Source organism: Macrosteles quadrilineatus, unplaced genomic scaffold, assembly GCF_028750875.1.
Source record: "Macrosteles quadrilineatus isolate MER2022 unplaced genomic scaffold, UCM_ALF_1.0 Scaffold_1__1_contigs__length_201487025, whole genome shotgun sequence".
NCBI classification, from domain to species: Eukaryota; Metazoa; Arthropoda; class Insecta; order Hemiptera; family Cicadellidae; genus Macrosteles; species Macrosteles quadrilineatus.
In genome coordinates, this window is record NW_026542594.1 from 105,654,585 (window position 1) to 105,674,831 (window position 20,247).

General features: G+C 35.4%; 1 protein-coding gene across 1 annotated transcript in view; it reads right to left on the reverse strand.

Moving 5' to 3' along the window:
• The window catches only part of LOC129005434 (serine/threonine-protein kinase D1-like), a 159,239-nt gene that overhangs the window by 104,551 nt on the left and 34,441 nt on the right, over nt 1-20,247 (reverse strand). Inside the window, exons 2-3 of the mRNA XM_054434359.1 lie at nt 7,041-7,208; nt 6,560-6,662 (exon numbers count right to left, since the gene is read on the reverse strand). The gene's annotated coding sequence lies outside the window, so the exon portion shown is untranslated. The remainder of the gene's footprint in view (nt 1-6,559; nt 6,663-7,040; nt 7,209-20,247) is intronic.

Sequence of the window (20,247 nt, forward strand, 5' to 3'; positions counted from 1 at the left end):
AAGCTCGAGAACCAGCAATAAGTTGGAAATAACCGGCCGAACCTTTAACCATCCACTGGCTCGCTAGTCGCTACCCCAGGTCGGTTGGTAGCCCATCAATGGAACCCGTTAGGTTCGCCCCTGCCTCTCGCCGCAAGAGAGACAAGAATTTTGCTTGTTCCCCCCGCCTTCGATTGTTTGAGGCGGGAAAACTATCTATGTGCTACGGCCCGCGCAACACAGGATATTGTTTTCGTATTATAACTGTGAACGTTAGCTTTTATGCACTCCCTTGGAGAATAATTCAAAACTGCAAAGAACATTTTATAATCCCACAGTATACTAGATATTTTATCTATAAATACTTTGGTTGTTTGAAAAAATATTTTTGGACGATAAATTTTGCAAATGTTTGAAATTATCCAAGATGGCCGCTTGCCTCCAAGGACTCAACAATAGGCCTACTTGTGCGACTATAAAGCAAATACTCCCCCCCCTTGCGCTTGCTAATTAGCTCGGTACATATTTGTATCCACAGTTGGCAGGACAATAGCCATTACGATGACCAAAGATTACATTGGCATTTAGGTATTTAACCTGTAGAATAGAAATTTTTAAGTAATCTGGAAGACAACTAATTAAAATGAAGTGCGAAAGATTGGTTATGAGAGTGCTCAATGCTTGAAGCATTATCCGTTTGTTTGAGGTGCGGATTTTCAAGCTTGAAGAACAAATAAATATTATACAAAGTAGAAGGGCAGGGGTGAAATTGACTGAAGTGACAGGATACCCGGTGGATTTTCAGTGACTGGATTCCAGTGGTATGCGGTAAAATATATAGTGACTGGCTTAGCAGCACAAATTTTACGTGACTGGCTTTCCCGTGCAAATGCGGTGGTGACTGCATTAGCATAGCAGTTTTTACGTAATTATATTTTAGTATTTTTAAGAAAAAAAGAGATATATACATTCAGAAATGTCTAGGCTAAAGATATTTACCAATATATATTATATATATATCATAGTCTTGAAATATATTGGGGGGTGCAACTGACTGACTTCCAGTGCATATTTCATGTGACTGACTTCCCGGGCGCGGCCGTGTATATATATATATATATATATATATATATATATATATATATACATATATATATTTATACTTTATTATTTTTATAGTCCTGTTTAGAGGTGTGCGGATATCCGAAAAATCGGGTCGGATTCGGTTCGGTTCGGATATCCGTATCCGAACCGAGCCTAAATTTGATATCCGACACTATCCGTTATATATCCGACTTTTTCGGATAGACAACATATTTTGACGTTTAGGACAGAAAACTAACTCTTCATAACCATCATTAGTTTCCCAGGACAAAATTACAGCAATACGTTTCCAACGACAACGTAACAGCAAAGGACAAAGAAGGACAAAGAAGCTGTATGATGCAATTTATAGTCGTTATCAACGTCGTTATCGGCTGTTTTGCTTTGATTAGATTCGTCTGGAACGGCTGTTTTGCTTTGATTAGATTTGTCTGGAACGAACAGACATAAAGCAGAAAAGAACTACCATGGTTAACTCGTGCTTGTCTTCTAATACTAGGGGCGCTATGCATAATAGTTTTTTTTACAGTACTGGTTTAAAGTATAAAAATCTAGCCTACTTCTGTGCTGTTACGTAAACAATAGATTTAATGTTTCCCGAAAAAGTCAGAATATAAACAATAAAAAGGCAACACAATAGAAGGGTGGGAGGGGTTGGGCAATGACCTCGAAAGGAGCCCAGGTAACGGGTAGCAACAATGAGTCGAGTAGGCCTTGAGGGGGGAAGGGGTGGGTACGACCTTGAAGCTATATATAGACTTGCACTACTTCCCTAAATCTAAAGGACTGGCGAGTAGTATTCCAATCACAGGACAAGATACGTTGTTTTTCGGGTATTCATTGCCCGGTTTGGCTTTGGATTGTCTTATTGTGTAGAAACTTTGAATAATCAAAAATAAAATTAGAACTAACCACGATTATTTAGCATTGATTGTGTATATTATATTATAGGGACCAGGGAAAAATACAAACTTTTGTCATGATTTGAATTTCAACATCAAAATACAATATTGCACAATCATGATATTTTAGGTCATTGACCTTTATTATGCATCCGGTATTGCTGTTTCAGAAGAGAAGCACGTTGATAAATTATAAATTGATATTCCCTTGGTTAAAAAGAATTATTTTATAAACCTATAAAACAAAATCATATAATCTTACATAAAAATAATAACAATAACAGCAATTGTAAAAAGGGTATTAAGATAACAACGTCATTATACTTTCTCTTTGTTCTTCTATTTCTTGGGTTTCCCTTCATCACGCATTCAACAAGTTGCCTAGTTGCCATGGTTACTAATCACCCATGACGTTATCAGCTTTTGTGACATAGCGCACAGCAGGGGGTAAAACTTGATGAAAATCAAATTACCAATGTACTTTATTGGTACTGTATTAATAAATTGGCCAATTTTTGTCAAATTTTACACCAAATTTATTGAAATTTCAAGGTGAATATCAAAAAACAATTATTACCAAATATTTTTATTCATTTAAAAGATTGATTTGTGGTATTGGGTTCCCCACTGTGCAGCCGAGCGGCACTAATGAGGGTTGAATCGCCTTGGGGGTGAACAATAGACGGCTTATCCGACCCTCCCCAGTGGTCTGGAGAAAGCTTGTAAAAAAACTATTGCACAAGTGTGACTTGACATTGGGCTGCTTCAACTTTATTTTTTTCAAATGAACTGTGATGTTTAAAATCAAAAACAATAATTTGGGACCATACTGCATAACAATATAATGGACTGCAATAATTGTTGAATATACAATCCATTTTTAACAAACTAAGATTATAGGTACTATTCAAATACAATTTTAAAAACTATCTTGGTATTTACTTGGGGTAATGAAGTAATGTAGGCTAGTGTAATTCTCGGTTCATCAAGGTTCTACTGAATTATGTTTGGCAGTGAATAAGTTTAGAATTAAATTTATAAATTCAGGGATACACACCTTTTACAGAGTTATAAAGCCTAATTGCCCTAATTAACTTGCCCCAACATCAAATCTAGAGCACAGCTTAGTGCATTAGTGGTGTTTTCTAAACTTGGCAAACTCGCAGAATGCCACTTAAGGCCAATAATCCGTTCCAAAAACGTAAGGAAATACAATGTGAAAATAAACTTGAGATAGAACTCCTTGTCTTGTGAGAACCAGGAAACAACATAAAACATAACATCAAGTAAACAAGCCCAAATGTTTTGACATCAGTTCTGCTGAGCTAAAGTGTTGTGTGAAGATTTCGGCTTCTAGTGTACTTAATTCAAGCAACCAACATTTGAAAATAGATGTTGTGAATTGTGATTTTCAAGAGAGAAAAAACTGTGGACGTGGCTAATTTGAAATTCTATGATTCAAAATCGTCATTTAAGATTATTTACACAGCTTTACAGTGTTTTATAGGTTAAAAATGCATATGCAGCTTATTATTAACCGCGCCCAACTATCCGAATCCAAACCTTCCAATATCCGATCCGATCCGAACCGAGCCTCAACTATCCGATCCGAAATGAAATTTCACTATCCGCACACCTCTAGTCCTGTTCACTTTTTACTGCTACTTTTCAATAAATACGTGGAATAATAAAAACTAGAGTACCCTGAAATTCATTTTTTATTAAACTTATATGTATTTTGGCACTAAGACCATGTGTGGCTAAGCCATGAGACTGTATATAACAAATGTTTTTATTTACATCTGATTGAGACAGGTGATTTGTTGTGATTGTAAATAAACTATTAACTTTTTGAAAAAAAAACTAAACTGGAAGAAATAAGTGCATTTTATTCTTTTTACTTAAACTTAACTCAATCCTCAATATATAATTTCGCGTCGTGGTAGCAGAGCGTGGTCATTGAAGTCTCCAAGCCAAACTACTGTGTCACATCACAAAAACATTGAAGCTCCAAGCCAAACTACTGTGTCTGATCACAAGAACATTGACAGTTCCAATCCAAACTACTGTGTCGCAGCCCAAAAACTTTGAAGCTCCAATCCAAACTACTGTGTCGCATCACAAGAACATTGAAGCTTCAATGTAATGTATAAAACATTACAAAAAAAATTTTCTAAAATTTTTGTGGAGTTAACATTTCTCAAAAATTAGGAAATAAATGAAAAAAAAAATTATGTTTGCGCTCAATAAATTTTGATAATTTTAGGTCTACAAATATTTTAAAATAGCCACTTTGTTAAAAATGTTATGAGGATTCCTTTTTTTTCTTTTTTTTCCTAAGGACGCTAGGCACGAGCCTGGGATTGTTTTTCACATTACTTCAGGCTAGACCTAGGGGTTGCGGCATTATCACTTAGATAAAATCCATTGGTGACTTGGCAGGGAAGTAGGTTTGCAAATAAATAAGTTATGGGTGAGAAACAGATTTCATACATTTAGCGTTAGCTAAGAATACATAGCCTAACCATAGCTAGGAATCTGGCGGATAATTTACATCAATATCACTACCTCCTTCTTCAGGATCATCAACCAGCCCTTCAAAATCACTTAAATCTTTTTATAATGCACCACGTATATCACTACTTTTTATTTTTAACACTAAAACAATGATAAACGTAATAAAACACATCAGTCATCGGTGCGAGGTTAACCAAGTTGTTTACAAATACGCACGTCATCTGTCTGCTACAATATTTTCGGAACTAAAATGAAAAGCGTCTAGAAACAGACATCAGGAGAAAGCTTACAATCTGCTGAAAACAACGATACCAATCTCGATCTAGTTCAATCTGATTCAGTCAGTCCCAGAGTCTTCGCCGTAAACGATGTTTGTGTGTCGCAAAAGCGACGCATAACACCACGGCAGGTGTGTTGTGCTTCGATTACACGACGCTTAACACTCGGAGGGTTAAAAAAGAAATAATTTTGTGTGTTGAAGTGTTGTTGTATTGCTAATGGTTACGTAGATAATTAAAAAAATTTAAAATTTAAAATTCCTATGTCATTCTTTTGGGAAATAAATAAACTGTTGTAATTAGCTTGTTTTTGTATATATTTTAATCAAATTTGGAAATTTTATTTATTTCATACTAAACTATCAACATTTCAATAATAAAACACATCTAAATACCTTCCCTGTAGCAGCAAATCTAAGTACTCACTAAAATTAATGTTATTTAAATCTTACTAATATTATAAATGTGAAAGTTTGTGTGTTTGTTTGTTTGAAGTTCAATCACGCATAAACCACTGGACGGATTGCGCTGAAATTTGCATGATGATAGTTTACATTCCCGATTAACATATAGGCATATTCTTATCTCAAAAATCCTTTCGGGCTCCGCCCCAGTGGCTCTGTAATTCCCCATGTTAACCTTATGAGTATTCATATTTAAAGGGAATTAAAGAATTTAGTCAACTGTTTCAACTAAAAAGTTGGTTCTATGATATGGAAAAGCATTAAAAAGTTATAAGATTTACCAACAGGGTGCAGCACTAAATTCTTTTTGCATTTATGAAAACAGCTAATTTGTACTAAGCAGCAACAAAAAACTGTGATTTGCAATGAGAACTGTCAAAGTAGGATTGTTTACAGTTATGTTTATGTTTTTCATTTCATGAATAATTTGTGAAATTTTGTGAATTGTTGATAATTTATTTTTCTCTATTGTTTAGGTGAAGTGGTAGAACATTATGGCTATGGTAGATGTGTAATACTATAGAATACTGTAAATTTAAAAAAGCAAATGTTATCAAACTGTGTCCTCCCTTATTGCAAACGCAAAGCTTGAGTATAACTGCAATAAGCATTTTATACTTATATTCCAACCCCGTACGAAGGACGGATACTCTGCTAGTAGGAAATAAATCTGACAATTGTAAAGGAATATTTTAGAAGAAATCCAGCCAGGTAAATGGAAATTCGCTTAGTCTACAGGTTTGCTGCAGCGGGGGTATTTTGTTTTAGTGTCCCAGAAGCTCAAATTACCATTTGTGTTAACTGTAGTTTACGTATATCTTTACGCGTTATAGCTCTAGTAATAACACTTGGATTTTGATGTAATTTATATCTCATTCATAAAGCTAAATCTAATTCAATAAGATTGTGAACCAGCCCATTTTTATCACAGAATTATTTTAGTTCAATACATCAAAAATATTTTTTGGTTTTTTTTTACTTTTTTTGCCAAAACTGTTAAAAGATTTACCAACCTACTGTTCATAGAAAAGGTTGAGAACTAATTTACAATAAATGTGGCTAGTACCATAGAAAATATATATGATTTTAAAAAATTGAGTTAATCCTTCAACAGTCTCAACAAACCCTGACAATGTAAATTAAGGTAAAGTGGCCTAAACCCCCCAAACTGCTGTAGGAGACATCAGTTGACCGGGATGGTCGGTGAGACACATTGGTGGTTGGATAAAATAATGAATTAGTCTTCGTAAAGAAGTTAGGTGCAGGCTATGAGGCAAGTGTATATGAATAGTAAATACAGGTTTATTTTACAAACCTGGTGGGTTTTCCCCTGTGCAATCCTTTGGTATCTTGTCAATACATTTCTTGTGAGCATTGTAGTTACAGTCTTTGCACTGCAGTCCTTGTTTGAAAAGCCCCTAAAGAAAACGCATTGTAAAGTGTCGTTTAAATGTATTCAACTTAGATTAAACGATTAAAGCTATTTATAGACATTCAAAAACCACAAATAAATTCTGGAATTTCAACAAATGTTCAGGTAACATGTTTGCAAACTCTTATTATTTATGCTAAACAGGCAACACCAAGAATCTACCGGGTTATCACGAAATAGAGATTGTTAAATGACGTTATTTAGATCAAAACCTTCCTTCAAGGTTACTTCTTTGCAAATAACCTTTTTTTATGGACTTTTCTTAACTATCAATAGTTCATTACATGTATAATTATTTATTAAGCAAATTTATGATAAAATTGCTTACATATTATTTTATGTTATAACAAGGTGGTTTACACACTTTGAGAAGTTTCTTGCAGTAACCGCACACTGTAGGTCTAGTGTAGCTGTGTAGTTGGAAGGTGTGAGGTATTTTGATGCGACCAGCCAACTCCTTGTCTACCCAGGCAGGTCGACCACCCAGAGACGGAGACCTGGATGTCTTGGGTACCTGCAGTAGAGGCTGGTTCTGTAACACAAGTAACCACAAGTTACACCAACTGTGGACTCCACACATTCTCACTTCAGATCTTTTAAAGCCAAGGAGGCAAAGCCCACGGTCAGTATGGAAATGTGAATAGTCCTATTATCATTCTTGGTATGGCAGCTATATTTTTGTAAAGTTTAAGCTCTGTCAGTTCAATAGTTTTTACATTAAATAGTAATACACATACAGACAGACACCATTAGATTTTTATACAGGGTGACCATAAAGTCTTAGGACGACTTTATAACTTTTAAACGACAAACGATATCACAACCACATTTGGTATACCGTTACTGGAAATTGTAAGCTACTTTTCTGTGTATATGGTGGTCGGATATCACCTTTGGGGGACGGCCCGTCGGGGGTCAGAAGAAAATCCTTAATGACAGCCTATGTTGAGTTGTACATCATTTTAAAGGTCTACTTCAACTGAAAACAATGCCGCAAACCGGAGTTCAAAAGGTTGATCCAGTCGGAAGAAATCATGTTTCAAAGTTTAAAAATGAAAAATACCATTATTACGTAAGAAATAATCTTACTCTTTCCTGTCGGCCGTCTGACATTGTGCTAAGTGTAATCAGGAAAACCTGCTGTATTAAGAAGTACAATGAAAAGTGAAAGCAGTGCCTCTAGGTCAGGGTTTCCCATCCACTGGACTTCCCCCTTAATGGCTTTTATCTGTCTAACAGTTCACTTATCAGTACCACTCAAGCTACAGTAGTTTTTGCAGCCATATCCTGTTACTATATATAAGATTATAAGTTTTAAAAGATGCCGCTTAGTGAGCGTGAAAGAATTACACTCTTAATGATGCGCGGCTAGGGTGATAATGCAAGACCGTTTGCAGCAGTCACACAATTATTCAATGTTACTTTTCCTGATAGAGCTCCTATTTCTAAATCCACAGCACAGTACACAGTTGCTCGCTTTGTAGACACTGGTACTGTTAAGGATCGTGCCAGACCTGGACGACCAAGTACTGTGACAGACGAAGACGGCTCATTAGACATTCTTCAGTCTTTCGTTGAAAATCCAAAACAATCAGTTAGATCAGCAGCATAATCTCATGGAAGTGGTCGTGAATCAGTTCGCAAAGTATTAAAGAAGTCTGGTTTCAAGGCATACCGGGTTACCCTGTTGCAGGAACTAACCGAAGATGATTTTGATCGCCGGATGGAATTCAGTGAAATCATGATGAATAGAATTGACCAAAGACAAATACTTTCGGACGATATTGTATTCTCAGATGAGTCGACTTTTATGTTGAATGGCCATGTTAACAGGCATAACTGCCGGTATTGGGATAATGTTAACCCACACTGGATGAGTGAGTGTCACACACAACACCCCCAAAAAGTAAACGTATGGGCAGGTATCGTTTACTTTTTAAAATTAAATGGTCTACGTAATTCAATTATAGGACCATTTTTCATCAATGGAAATTTAAATGCCAACAAGTATCAGGATATGCTCCAAAATAAGATTGTTCCTGCCTTACAAGCTACTCTGGGCGCTGACTTCCAATCATGCTTTTTCCAACAAGACGGAGCACCGCCACACTATGGTGTTCAGGTAATGCAATACTTAGATGCAGTATTCCCAGACCGGTGGATTGGAAGACGAGGTGTGATTGAGTGGCCAGCTCGTTCCCCTGACCTAACTCCGCTTGACTACTTCCTATGGGGCTATATCAAGGACAAAGTGTATCGAACTCAGCCTACAGATCTGAACGAACTGGATATCACATGAAGCTCAAGCTATTCCACGAGAATACATACAAAATGCAGTAGCCGCCTTTTATAACCGGTTAGCATATTTCCAGAAGACCGATGGTGGACATTTTGAACACCTACTTTAAAAGACTTTCTGTAAGTATTACCCTTAACTTCTATTAGCTACAGTAATAATGGTATTAAACATTTTTTAAACTTTGAAACGTGATTTCTTCCGACTGGATCAACCTTTTGAAGTCCGGTTTGCGGCATTGTTTTCAGTTGAAGTAGACCTTTAAAATGATGTACAACTCAACATAGGCTGTCATTAAAGATTTTCTTCTGACCCCCGACGGGCCGTCCCCTCCAAGGTGATATCCGACCACCATGTACACAGAAAAGTAGCTTACAATTTCCAGTAACGGTATACCAAGTGTGGTTGTGATATCGTTTGTTGTTTAAAAGTTATAAAGTCGTCCTAAGACTTTATGGTCACCCTGTATAATAGTATAGATATACAGGGTGTCCCTCGAGAGGTGTCTCAAATCGATTACTGGAAAACGGCTTAACGTACAAGGATGAAATAAAATTATTTCCAACTAAATCGACCCCAAGGAATAACGTAAAAATATTTTTAACTTTTTTCAAATACAGGGTGTGCCAAAAACTGAGGGTCACTAGTTCGAATCTCGGAATTTTCAAATGTAAACATATGTCATGTTATACATCATTTTAAAGGTATTTGATAGACAAACATTTTGGCGAAAATCAAAATTAGTTATCTTTTTCCGTTTCAAAATGGCGGCAGTTTTTTTGAAAGAAATCTATATTTTTTTAATACTCTGTATTTCCTATAGGCCTACCAATGCATTTAGCACTTCTCCGGTTGCATTTTCTTACTCGTTATGAAATTAGCTTTACTGTGATATGCAACAAGTAACGGTTTTTTGAAATAATAAAAATTCCAAAAAAATTTATTTTTGAAAATTTACAAATGCTCATTGTTCAAAATTTTCAAATAGCAACATATGTCAAGTGGCACATCATTCTATAGGTTTTTCAATTCCTAACAACTTTGTAATTTACACTTACTTCGTATCTCTTTTAGTTTTTGTGTAAATAACAAAAAACCTAATTTTCCTATATCAAATGCATGTTATTTGGGTTTGACATGGTTCAACACTAAATGAAATGAAGCCTTTAGTGTCAAACCCAAATAACATGCATTTGATATAGGAAAATTAGGTTTTTTGTTATTTACACAAAAACTAAAAGAGATACGAAGTAAGTGTAAGTTACAAAGTTGTTAGGAATTGAAAAACCTATAAAATAATGTGCCACTTGACATATGTTGCTATTTGAAAATTTTGAACAATGAGCATTTGCAAATTTTCTAAAATAAATTTTTTTTGGAATTTTTATTATTTCAAAAAACCGTTACTTGTTGCATATCACAGTAAAGCTAATTTCATAACGAGTAAGAAAATGCAACCGGAGAAGTGCTAAATGCATTGGTATAGGAAATACAGAGTATTAAAAAAATATAGATTTCTTTCAAAAAAACTGCCGCCATTTTGAAACGGAAAAAGATAATTAATTTCTGTTTTCACCAAAATGTTTGTCTATTTAATACCTTTAAAATGATGTATAACATGACATATGTTTACATTTGAAAATTCCGAGATTCGAACAAGTGACCCTCAGTTTTTGGCACACCCTGTATTTGAAAAAAGTTAAAAATATTTTTACGTTTTTCCTCGGGGTTGATTTAGTGGGAAATAATTTTATTTCATCCTTGTACGTTAAGCCGTTATCCCGTAATCAATTTGAGACACCTCTCGTGGGACACCCTGTATATATACAGTAGAACCCCAGTTAACCGAAACGGTTCCATAAATTAATACAGAGGGCTAAAATATAATTACAATATGTAATATCATTGACTATTGGATACTGAAGACTATTAACACATTGTAGTAATAGTCAAAGGTAATATATAAACAGCGAGGTGTAGCGCTAAGCCCCTCTCTCTAGAAAGGGGCTTTTCTGACCCTTTGTAACATTTGTGTAGTTTAAATAAAACATTGTATTATACAGACATTGTTTTAAATTCATTTCTCCTACACACCGTGGTTATACATAGGCAATTTTTAGCATATGCAGGTTAACCGAAAAATTGGTTGTCTGAAACGGCTCTCCCCCTCCTTTATTTTGGTTGGTTGAGTTTGGTCGAAAATTTGGTCTCAGATTTTTTGTTTATTATTCAATTATGATTATAAATTCAAAGTGAGAAATTTTTTTTATGTTAAATATTAAGGGAGATATGGAGCTTGAAAGTAGTAAATTTGTCATATTTACTTACCATTTCACTGGGGGAATGGGTAATGCGATTTGTTTTGATTTTCTGTTTATATTTTGATGTTATTTCGTCACTAGCATAAGGCCCGTATTAATTTGTTTAAATTTTTAATTCATTTTAGCGAATTTCCCATATAGGGAATAAGCTATTACCGTAGGTCTCATGGTAAGACCTACACCCGGGACCGATTTACTTTTTCGTTTTGAGGTCCCCAGAGACCAAAAACACCATCCGTTCAAATTCATATATATATATATATATATATATATATATATATATATATATTTATATATGTGTCCGTAAGCGCGATAACTCGAGCAAAAATGATCCGATTTTGATGAAATTTGGTACAAACATGTAAACCGACGTTTATTCGAACGAGTTCGCGAACCAGCATAATCGGACCATGGGAACAGGGGTTTATGGGGGGTTTTATGGGGTAAAATGGGTTTTTCCCATTTTTTACCCTAAAAACAAAAAATTTTGCAATTTCTTTCACAACCATTTTGTAGAGCTTAAAAAAAGAAATAATTTAGCATATTGAAGCGCTGTTGTATGCCTAATGGTCACGGAGAAAATTAAAAAAAAACCGTGTAATTTAAAATTCCCATGTTATTCTTATGGAGAAAATGAAAACTGTTGTAGTTTACTTGTTTATGGATATATGTTGATAAAATTTGGCAAATTTATTTATTTCATCCTATACTATTGACATATGGCCAAAAAACACTTTTTACCTTCCCCGTAGCAGCAAACCTAAGCACTTGTTAAATCTAATGTTATTTAAATTGGGAATAAATATGTCTTATTTATGGAAATATTTGAGTAAAAATGTAATCAGAGAAGTTGAAATTCGCTTAGTCTGCAGGTTTGCTGTGGCGGGGGTATTTTGTACTTATTTTTTTAGCCTATTTTAATTTATGAAGGGATTCTTCACATCTACAGGTAAATATCTATCCAACAGTATGCGCAGATTTTCCCTGTGATGCACACAAGCTGAGAAAAAATGGTTTTAAAGAAACATTTTTGCCTATTGATATATTGACTAGCAGCAAAATTCGGCTTCGCCCGGGTACAAATAAAATGTACAATCTTCTATATATATAATACGCTAAGCCAATTTTTGTGAACAGAACTCCTCCCTCATTTTTGGACCGATTTTGATTAAAGTGTCAAAAAAATTGCCCTGATCTGTAGTTTTGCAAAGTGTTTTTCATTTTTGGAAATCTTTATTAGTTTGGGCAGGATCTTCCATCAAAGCTGGGTTTTCTCCCATAAGATTAACATGGGGAATCTAAATATTTAATTGGAAACTTTTTCTCCACTAATTTGAGAGAACGGGTGGGCGTAGAAACTTGGTAGAGGTGTAGAAAGAAAGGTCTCGGTCTGTAGATGAGCCATCAAAAGAAAAACTAAGTAAATTCCCTTAGGGGTATGCCCCAGAGGCCTTTAAAGTTCCCTTCCCAGATTTGTTTACATTATCATCATATGGATAATTTTTCACTATTTTTTTATGAAACAGCTGTTAATATTTAAATGTTACTGAGTTTTTCAAATAGAAATATTTGCAGTGTAATTTTCTGATTTTAAAATTTATTTTGTTCTGCATCATCTCATGTTTTGCAGTATAACGTTCCATTACAAAATCATTTGAAAATCTTAATATTACAGTAACTCTTAAAATAATTTCTTATTGAATAATCTTATATCTATTGTACGGATTAATGTCTGCCTTTTTGACCACTTTTGCCAATATATTGTCATATTCAAGACAGATCATCATAGGTTCATGAGATTATTTACATACATGTTTTCAATTATTGGAAAAGATTTCGATTGTGTAATACAATACAAAATAATGCAAGTGCAGAAGGCCACGTTGCCCATATGAGCCGTGTACATAGGTTGTTAAATACAAGTTTACAGCAACTGGAATAAATTTTTAATAATTTTTATGAATGCACCGGTAATTTAACCAGATAGTAACATAAAAAAATTCCCATACTATATACTGGTACTACAAAAAAGGTTCAGGTCAGAGCCATTTTAATGCGCTTGGATTGTGACATTTATTAATTCGGCTTATATTTCTCTTAACCAACGGATTATTCATCTGCAGAAGAAGTTCATTGTGCTCTTATCCTGTCTAATAACATCCAAACACAGAAACCTTGCCTAAAATAGTACTTATATCTTGACAGGTGGTTTGCAGTGGCCTATTACGAACCGTGGCCCACTTAGTTGGCCTTAAGTGAGATTTTTGAAAATAATACTACACTTCGACTGTAAAACAAATATCACAAAGATTAATTACCATTTAAGCAGTTACTGTCATGACAGAAAAGTCGAGTTCCTTTTGAACTAGATCTCCTCATCCTTTCTAAGATACGTTGATTAACTAAAATGCATGTAAACGTCACTACAGTAGAGTCCTGTAAACTTGGCACTCGATAACCCGGCAGTCTGGATAACTCGGCCATCACCTGGCTCAGAAAATTTGTGATTTTTTTAGTCTGAGTTAAATATGGACTAAAGACAGCTCAATTCAAATCATTGGCAACTCATACCAAGGATTTGTTTTACGATATCTGATGACTTAATACTGACTTGTAATATAAATATAAATAGAAAAGGCAGTTAAACAGCTTAAAAATTGTATTGTTCTTATTTTTAACCCTAGTTCCCGATAACCCAGCATTTTACAAACTCGGCACCCTTCCAGTCCACATTACGCCGAGTTTGCGGGGACTCTACTGTATTTACGTAACAATTTACAGTATTTGCTTTTTGGAAATGCAGTATTGCTTTGTCATTTGCATTATGTGTTGCCAATGAAGCCGCATGACCATATGAACGAGGTCCCTCATTTCAAGAATAAAAGCCAGCTTCACTAAGTATATTCCACTTTCCACTACTCCTAACATTCCAAAGAGATATTATATTGCACACTTTATGTAATTGGTAAGGCTGAGACAACTGACATCCGCATGTCATGGAATCAAAAATATGTTAACAAAATTAATATTGCTAAAATTAGAGGGTTATTCATTGGCACAGTAGTACAGTATGATGACTGACGTGACAAAGGAAAAATAAAACTTAGGTACACAGCTTTAGGGTGGGCCTCCCTTTGAAGAACGGGCCTTTCAACAAACAGATATAAAAAAAAAAACACAGATTTAATCTGCATAACACTGATGAAATCGCAGAAGTGTGTACCACAAAAGATCTACCAATACGATTTTATTACTATTTAAAGATTCTTCCATAAGCATTCTTCATTTTATTATATTCATCAAAAAGAAGGGAAACCCTAAAAGAAGGGAAACATAAAAAGTCATAGAACACCACCGAGTAGAAGAAATAGAGATAATATTTTTTAAAGAATTTATTATCGTTACTAGCCCATATAATTAGTTAACATAGAAAAAATAACACCCATGACGGACTGTATAGTAAATATGTTATTCATTGAATGATCAACCATATTTTGTAACTAACGCAATAGTCATTATTGTTTCTACACTAATTTATTACTCATTAAACAATGCTAAATGCTCTTTTTTTAATTTCACTCTGTTGCAGTTAGAAGAATTAATTATCGTAAGCCTTTAAAGCAACCGTCGATTTCGACGGGTTTCACCTAGTAATTGTTATAAAATATCTAAACATATCTCGGTACCATTAAATATAGAAATCTATATAATTAATACACCAACACGAAATTTGTCGGTTGAGCTCCTCCGCCATTTCTTAGCCGATTTTATCCATTGATGTCTCATTGGAAAGAGCGTGTCGCATAGACTTGCAAACTGACCTTACATTTTTGAAAAAGTCCCTTGGACTCTGCCCCAGTGGCTTTTAAAGTTCCCATGTTATCCTTATCAGGAACATATTTGTTTACATTATGATCAGCTGGATATTTAATTGCTGTTAATATTTAAGCTGCAATTCAAAGAAATGCGTCCTACAAAAATTAAATTATTGAAAGAACCCATTTTCAAATTATGGAAACATAAAAAGTCATAGAACACCACCGAGTAGAAGAAATAGAGATAATATTTTTTAAAGAATTTATTATCGTTACTAGCCCATATAATGGAGAACACCTACAAGATTCAAATTCCTACAAATGATGAACGAGGATGTTAGCCGAAGTGCTACAATTTTTAGTAGGAAACATGGACAAAACTTTGTGATCATTGCCACAGAAAACGTACTACTATAACCCAGAATGCCAACTGCATGGTAAAAAGCATTAAGCGGTTTGAGAGAGCTTTGCCTGTCAATCCGTAGGCAGCGCCACCAGCGTTGCCATGCAATAGCATAGCAACGCTGGTGGCGCTGCCTACGGATTGACAGGCAAAGCTCTCTCAAACCGCTTAATGCTTTTTACCATGCGGTTGGCATTCTGGGTTATAGTAGTACGTTTTCTGTTTCATTGCAGAGGAAAGCCCTCTAAGGCCTAATAAATCTGGTACGCCAATGAGATTAATCTATGTTTCCATAAAAGTCAAGTGATTTTAGAATAATAGCCTATGAAAATATCCAAGAAACCCTTACTATCATTTTTATTGAAGGCATTTAATTATCTAAATACATAAAAGGCAAAGCCCTCACTGACTGACTCACTCACTTATCACTAATTCTCCCACTTCCCATTTACCTAGGAGGCTGAAATTCGGTACACCGATTCTTTGGGCATTAAATAGGAAAACTAAGTAGTTTTTATTCTGATTGGGCTTTCGGGCTCCGCCCCAGTGGCTCTGGAGTTTCCCATGTTAACCTTATGATTTTTCATATTTAAAAGGAATTAATGAATCTGGTTCTGTTCTATGATGTTCAATAGCATTAAAGTTACAAGGATTACCAACAGGGTGCAGCACTATTATTATTTTTTAACTTATGACAACAGCTAATTTGCAACCAAAAGGCGAGTTAGCGTAGCGAACGAGCTAACCTGAAGGCAAGTGAACGCAGCGAACGAGCTCCAACCTAAAGGTGAGTGAGCGTAGCGAACGAACTTCAACCAGGACGTGATTGAGCCATGCGAATACTTATGAAGTTAAACGGGGCAAAGCCTGCGGGTACAGCTAGTTATTTATATATAAGGGAAACAAAAACCAACTGAACAACATCAGGTCTTTAACTCTGCATTTTCTCACGTAAATATAATTAACATTATCGTAACTACAGTAGACTCCCTCTAGTTTGGCTTCGGTCGGATTGGCCGCCGGATGGTCCGGCCCGGTCTCAGGGGGACAAGTCATATCGTCACGGACGAATGACAATCAACAGGATTCAACTTGAATGTTTAGTTTCCAGCCATAGAAGTAAACAATTCATGTCAGTTTAGTTGACAGGTGCTGCTATGGGTGAACTGTTGCATATTACCTATGTAAAACTATGTTACATAACCTCAAAAATGCCAAGAAAATTGTATAGTTTTTCTTCAGTCTAATATGTTGAAATGCAGTGTATAGCTACAAGGTCAAGCTATCCGCTTGCACTGACAATCATCTGCTCTTTACACAACTGATGTCTGCTGTGCGCTTGCTATCTCACAACAGTTTGTGATTGGAACTTGTTGAATGTGTGGATAAAGAGAACCCAAAGAAAGAATAGAAGAACAAAGAACAAAGAAGAAAGAATAATCGGTGTTTTACGTCATCAATTGTTATCTTTATCCTATTTTACGACTGTCGTTATTATCTTTAAGGCTAAGTACTATGATTTTATGCTGTTTTATGAGTTATCTAGTGTTTTTATCGACATTCTGATGTTCTGAAACAACATATAGTAGTAGCCTATGCTGACTACGGTAGCTTGCAGTACTAGACTTTCTATTGTTCTGTTCTTTATGTGATTTATTGCTGTACACACGTCGTTCAGTGTTGTGTAGTTTTTTTTTGCTTGAGTAAGAGTGATTTTAAACGTTACAGTTTTTATTACTGAACCAAGGTTAATGACTTAACATATCACGTTTGCGCAATACTATTTGTATTTTGATTATGTAAAATGCTCTACATCCGATTAGTCCGGCCGTTTTGTAGTCTGGCCAGTGGTCCAGTCCCGAGGTGGCCGAACTAGAGGGAGTCTACTGTAAACAAAAATACGCCAATTGTACAAATAAAATTGTGACATACAACAGGAGACACACCGGTAATCTTTGAGTTAACTCTTTTAAACTCATTGTAAATATGACTGTTATTCGTTTTGAAATAACTTCTGTAATACTTTGCAATTGCTCGAATTCGAACAACATGGTACTGTACAATATTATAGACCAACTACTATCGCACATTTTCATATCTTATTTTGAAAGTCATAAAACACGATAGAATATTCTAGATCCCCCTGGAATACTCTGAAATAGTTTTCAACAATATTGAATATTTTCACGCAAGCTCATATTTTATGCCATATTCAGCACAATTTTAAACATTCACTACCTTTTGTCAATGAACTTAACCCTATTGTTAATTAAGACACAATATAAATATACAATTTTTCAAGAGCTGCAGACAAAAACATAGCCTGTGTAAAGGCATAGTCTCACAATTTTAATGCTGAACATCACCTTGTGTACAAATTTTGTGTGGCCACATATTTCTCTAAATACAATTATATTCAGTATGCATTTTAAATCCGACGATTTTACAGTACAACAGCAACTTTGTGTAAAACCCTTGAAGTGAAAATTGGGGGCTAATTTCCACACTGGTTACAAGTAGCTACATACCTACCACCTAACATTGAATACTATTACTAAACTTAACTTACCTCCATTGAAACCTTAAGAGGGTTTTGGCCTCGCCAACTAACAACACATCTCCATTTTTTTCCGTCACCTGTCTCTTCTAATGTAGACCCCAGTTTGGAGACTTCTTTCATTACTTGGTCTTTCCACTTCATTCTTGGTCCTCCAAGAATCTACATTGTACTACTTGCCCTTTGGTTGATCTACCTTGTGGTATTCCTTAAAATACACTTTTGAAAGTTGACGCATCCTGTCTTCACAATGGATAGTCTGCCCATCTGAGCCTTTTTTTACTTTTGGAAAGCACCCATATATCTGGGTGTTTATACATTTCTCTTAGCTCTCTGTACTTTTGTATCTCAACCTCCATTACCTTGAACTGATCCATACATTTTTCTCTGCAGTGTATTCTTAAACGCAATAACAAGGTTTTTTGATGATCAGTCCCCAAAATTTTGAACATTACAGTGCTACTGGGATGGTTATGGTACGGTATTAATTGATTTTGGTGTTACTGACAGCCATCTGCACTTAACCCTCATGTGTGCACGCTCAAAAATGATTATACAAATTTTTTTTTTAGATTTAACTTTTTAAACTTCAAAACTTAATATCTATATTCATTTTCTCATATTGTTACGTAAATTGTATGATCGTACCATGTCCTTTTGGTAGTTTGAAAATAATAGTTTGAACTCTTAATTTTATCATGATGAAATGTTATTATGGTGTTAAATAGGGGAAGATCGTAGTTTAACAAGTTTTTATTGCAAACAAGTATTATTTTAAATTTTAGGCTACAGAAGTACAATATTTGTAAAAACCATGGAAGCAGTCCCATTCGTTATCAGGACGCCGATGAGAGCGGAGCTCGTTATCAGATAAGCCGTCCTAACCTGTCCTGCTATGTTCCTCTGCTAATGCATGTTTAGTAGGCCCAATCAACACAAGTTACGTATAATTTTTAAGTTTTTCGTTGTTTTAATTTAAACATTTTACGGCTACACGATGACTTCCTGTTTAAAGTGCAGTGTTCCCGTGAACCCTAGTTCAAGTGATATCATCAAGTGTACTAAGTGCAGTGAACATTTACATTACTTACGTGCTGGAATCAATCCATCGAAGAAATCTACAAGACAAAGCAGTTTTCGTTGTGCAAAATGTTTGGGGACACTGCAAATAGCAGTGATTCAGAAGAGTTTAGTGGTAACCAACAGGTGCTCAAGGCAATTTCTGGGCTGAAAACAGATCTTCAACAAATACTAGACACGAAGCTTGAGGGTTTGGAAGACAAGATATCAAGTAAGTTGGAGGTTAGCTTAGCTTCTATACGCACAGACATTAACAACGTTAAGTTAACATTTCAAGAGTCTGTTGATACCTTAAAAAAAGATAATGCTGTTTTAAAAGAAAAGTGTAAACAACTAGAAGACAGTTTAGAAAAATCCACGTCTGGTCTTCGAGACTTAAAAAGTCAAATGAGAGATATGCAGCAATACAGCAGACTAAGTAACATAGAGATTGTTGGCGTTCCCCTAACAAAAAATGAAAATATTTATGCTATATTAGAAAAAGTCGCAAATAGCATAGATGTACCATGGCTACGCAGTGATATCTCGGTGGCTCATCGCCTCCCCAGCAGCCAGAAGGACCGTCATCCCAACATCGTTGTGCGCTTTATAAGTAGATCTACACGAGCCGCATGGTTAGCCGCCGCACGAGAGAAGAGGGGACTGGATGCTGTACATCTTAGCTCAGTCTTCATACCTTCGCCGATATTCATCAACGAACACCTCACGGCACACACCAGGGCGGTGCTCAGCGAGGCTAAGAAGATGGTCAGTACACATCAACTCGCCTTCGCCTGGGTGAGAGAAGGATGAGTGCTGGTCAGGGTGACGGAGAAGGGCCGGCCGCGACGTGTTGGTGACGTCGGTGACCTGCAGCTGTTGGTGAGAGGTCCACGGTCCAGCCCCAACAACGGTGCACATGCATCGGTGACTACCGAATGAATTTAAGCACGGACATTCTACTAAAAAACCCAGCTTAGGCGGTAATTGTATTAATTATTTTATTATAGTTTTGTTTTAGATTTTATCTTAAATAATTTAAATTTAAATTGTATAGGATCCACTCTCACAACATTAAATAATCTTGCATATTAAATATTCTTCAAAATAAAATCTTTCT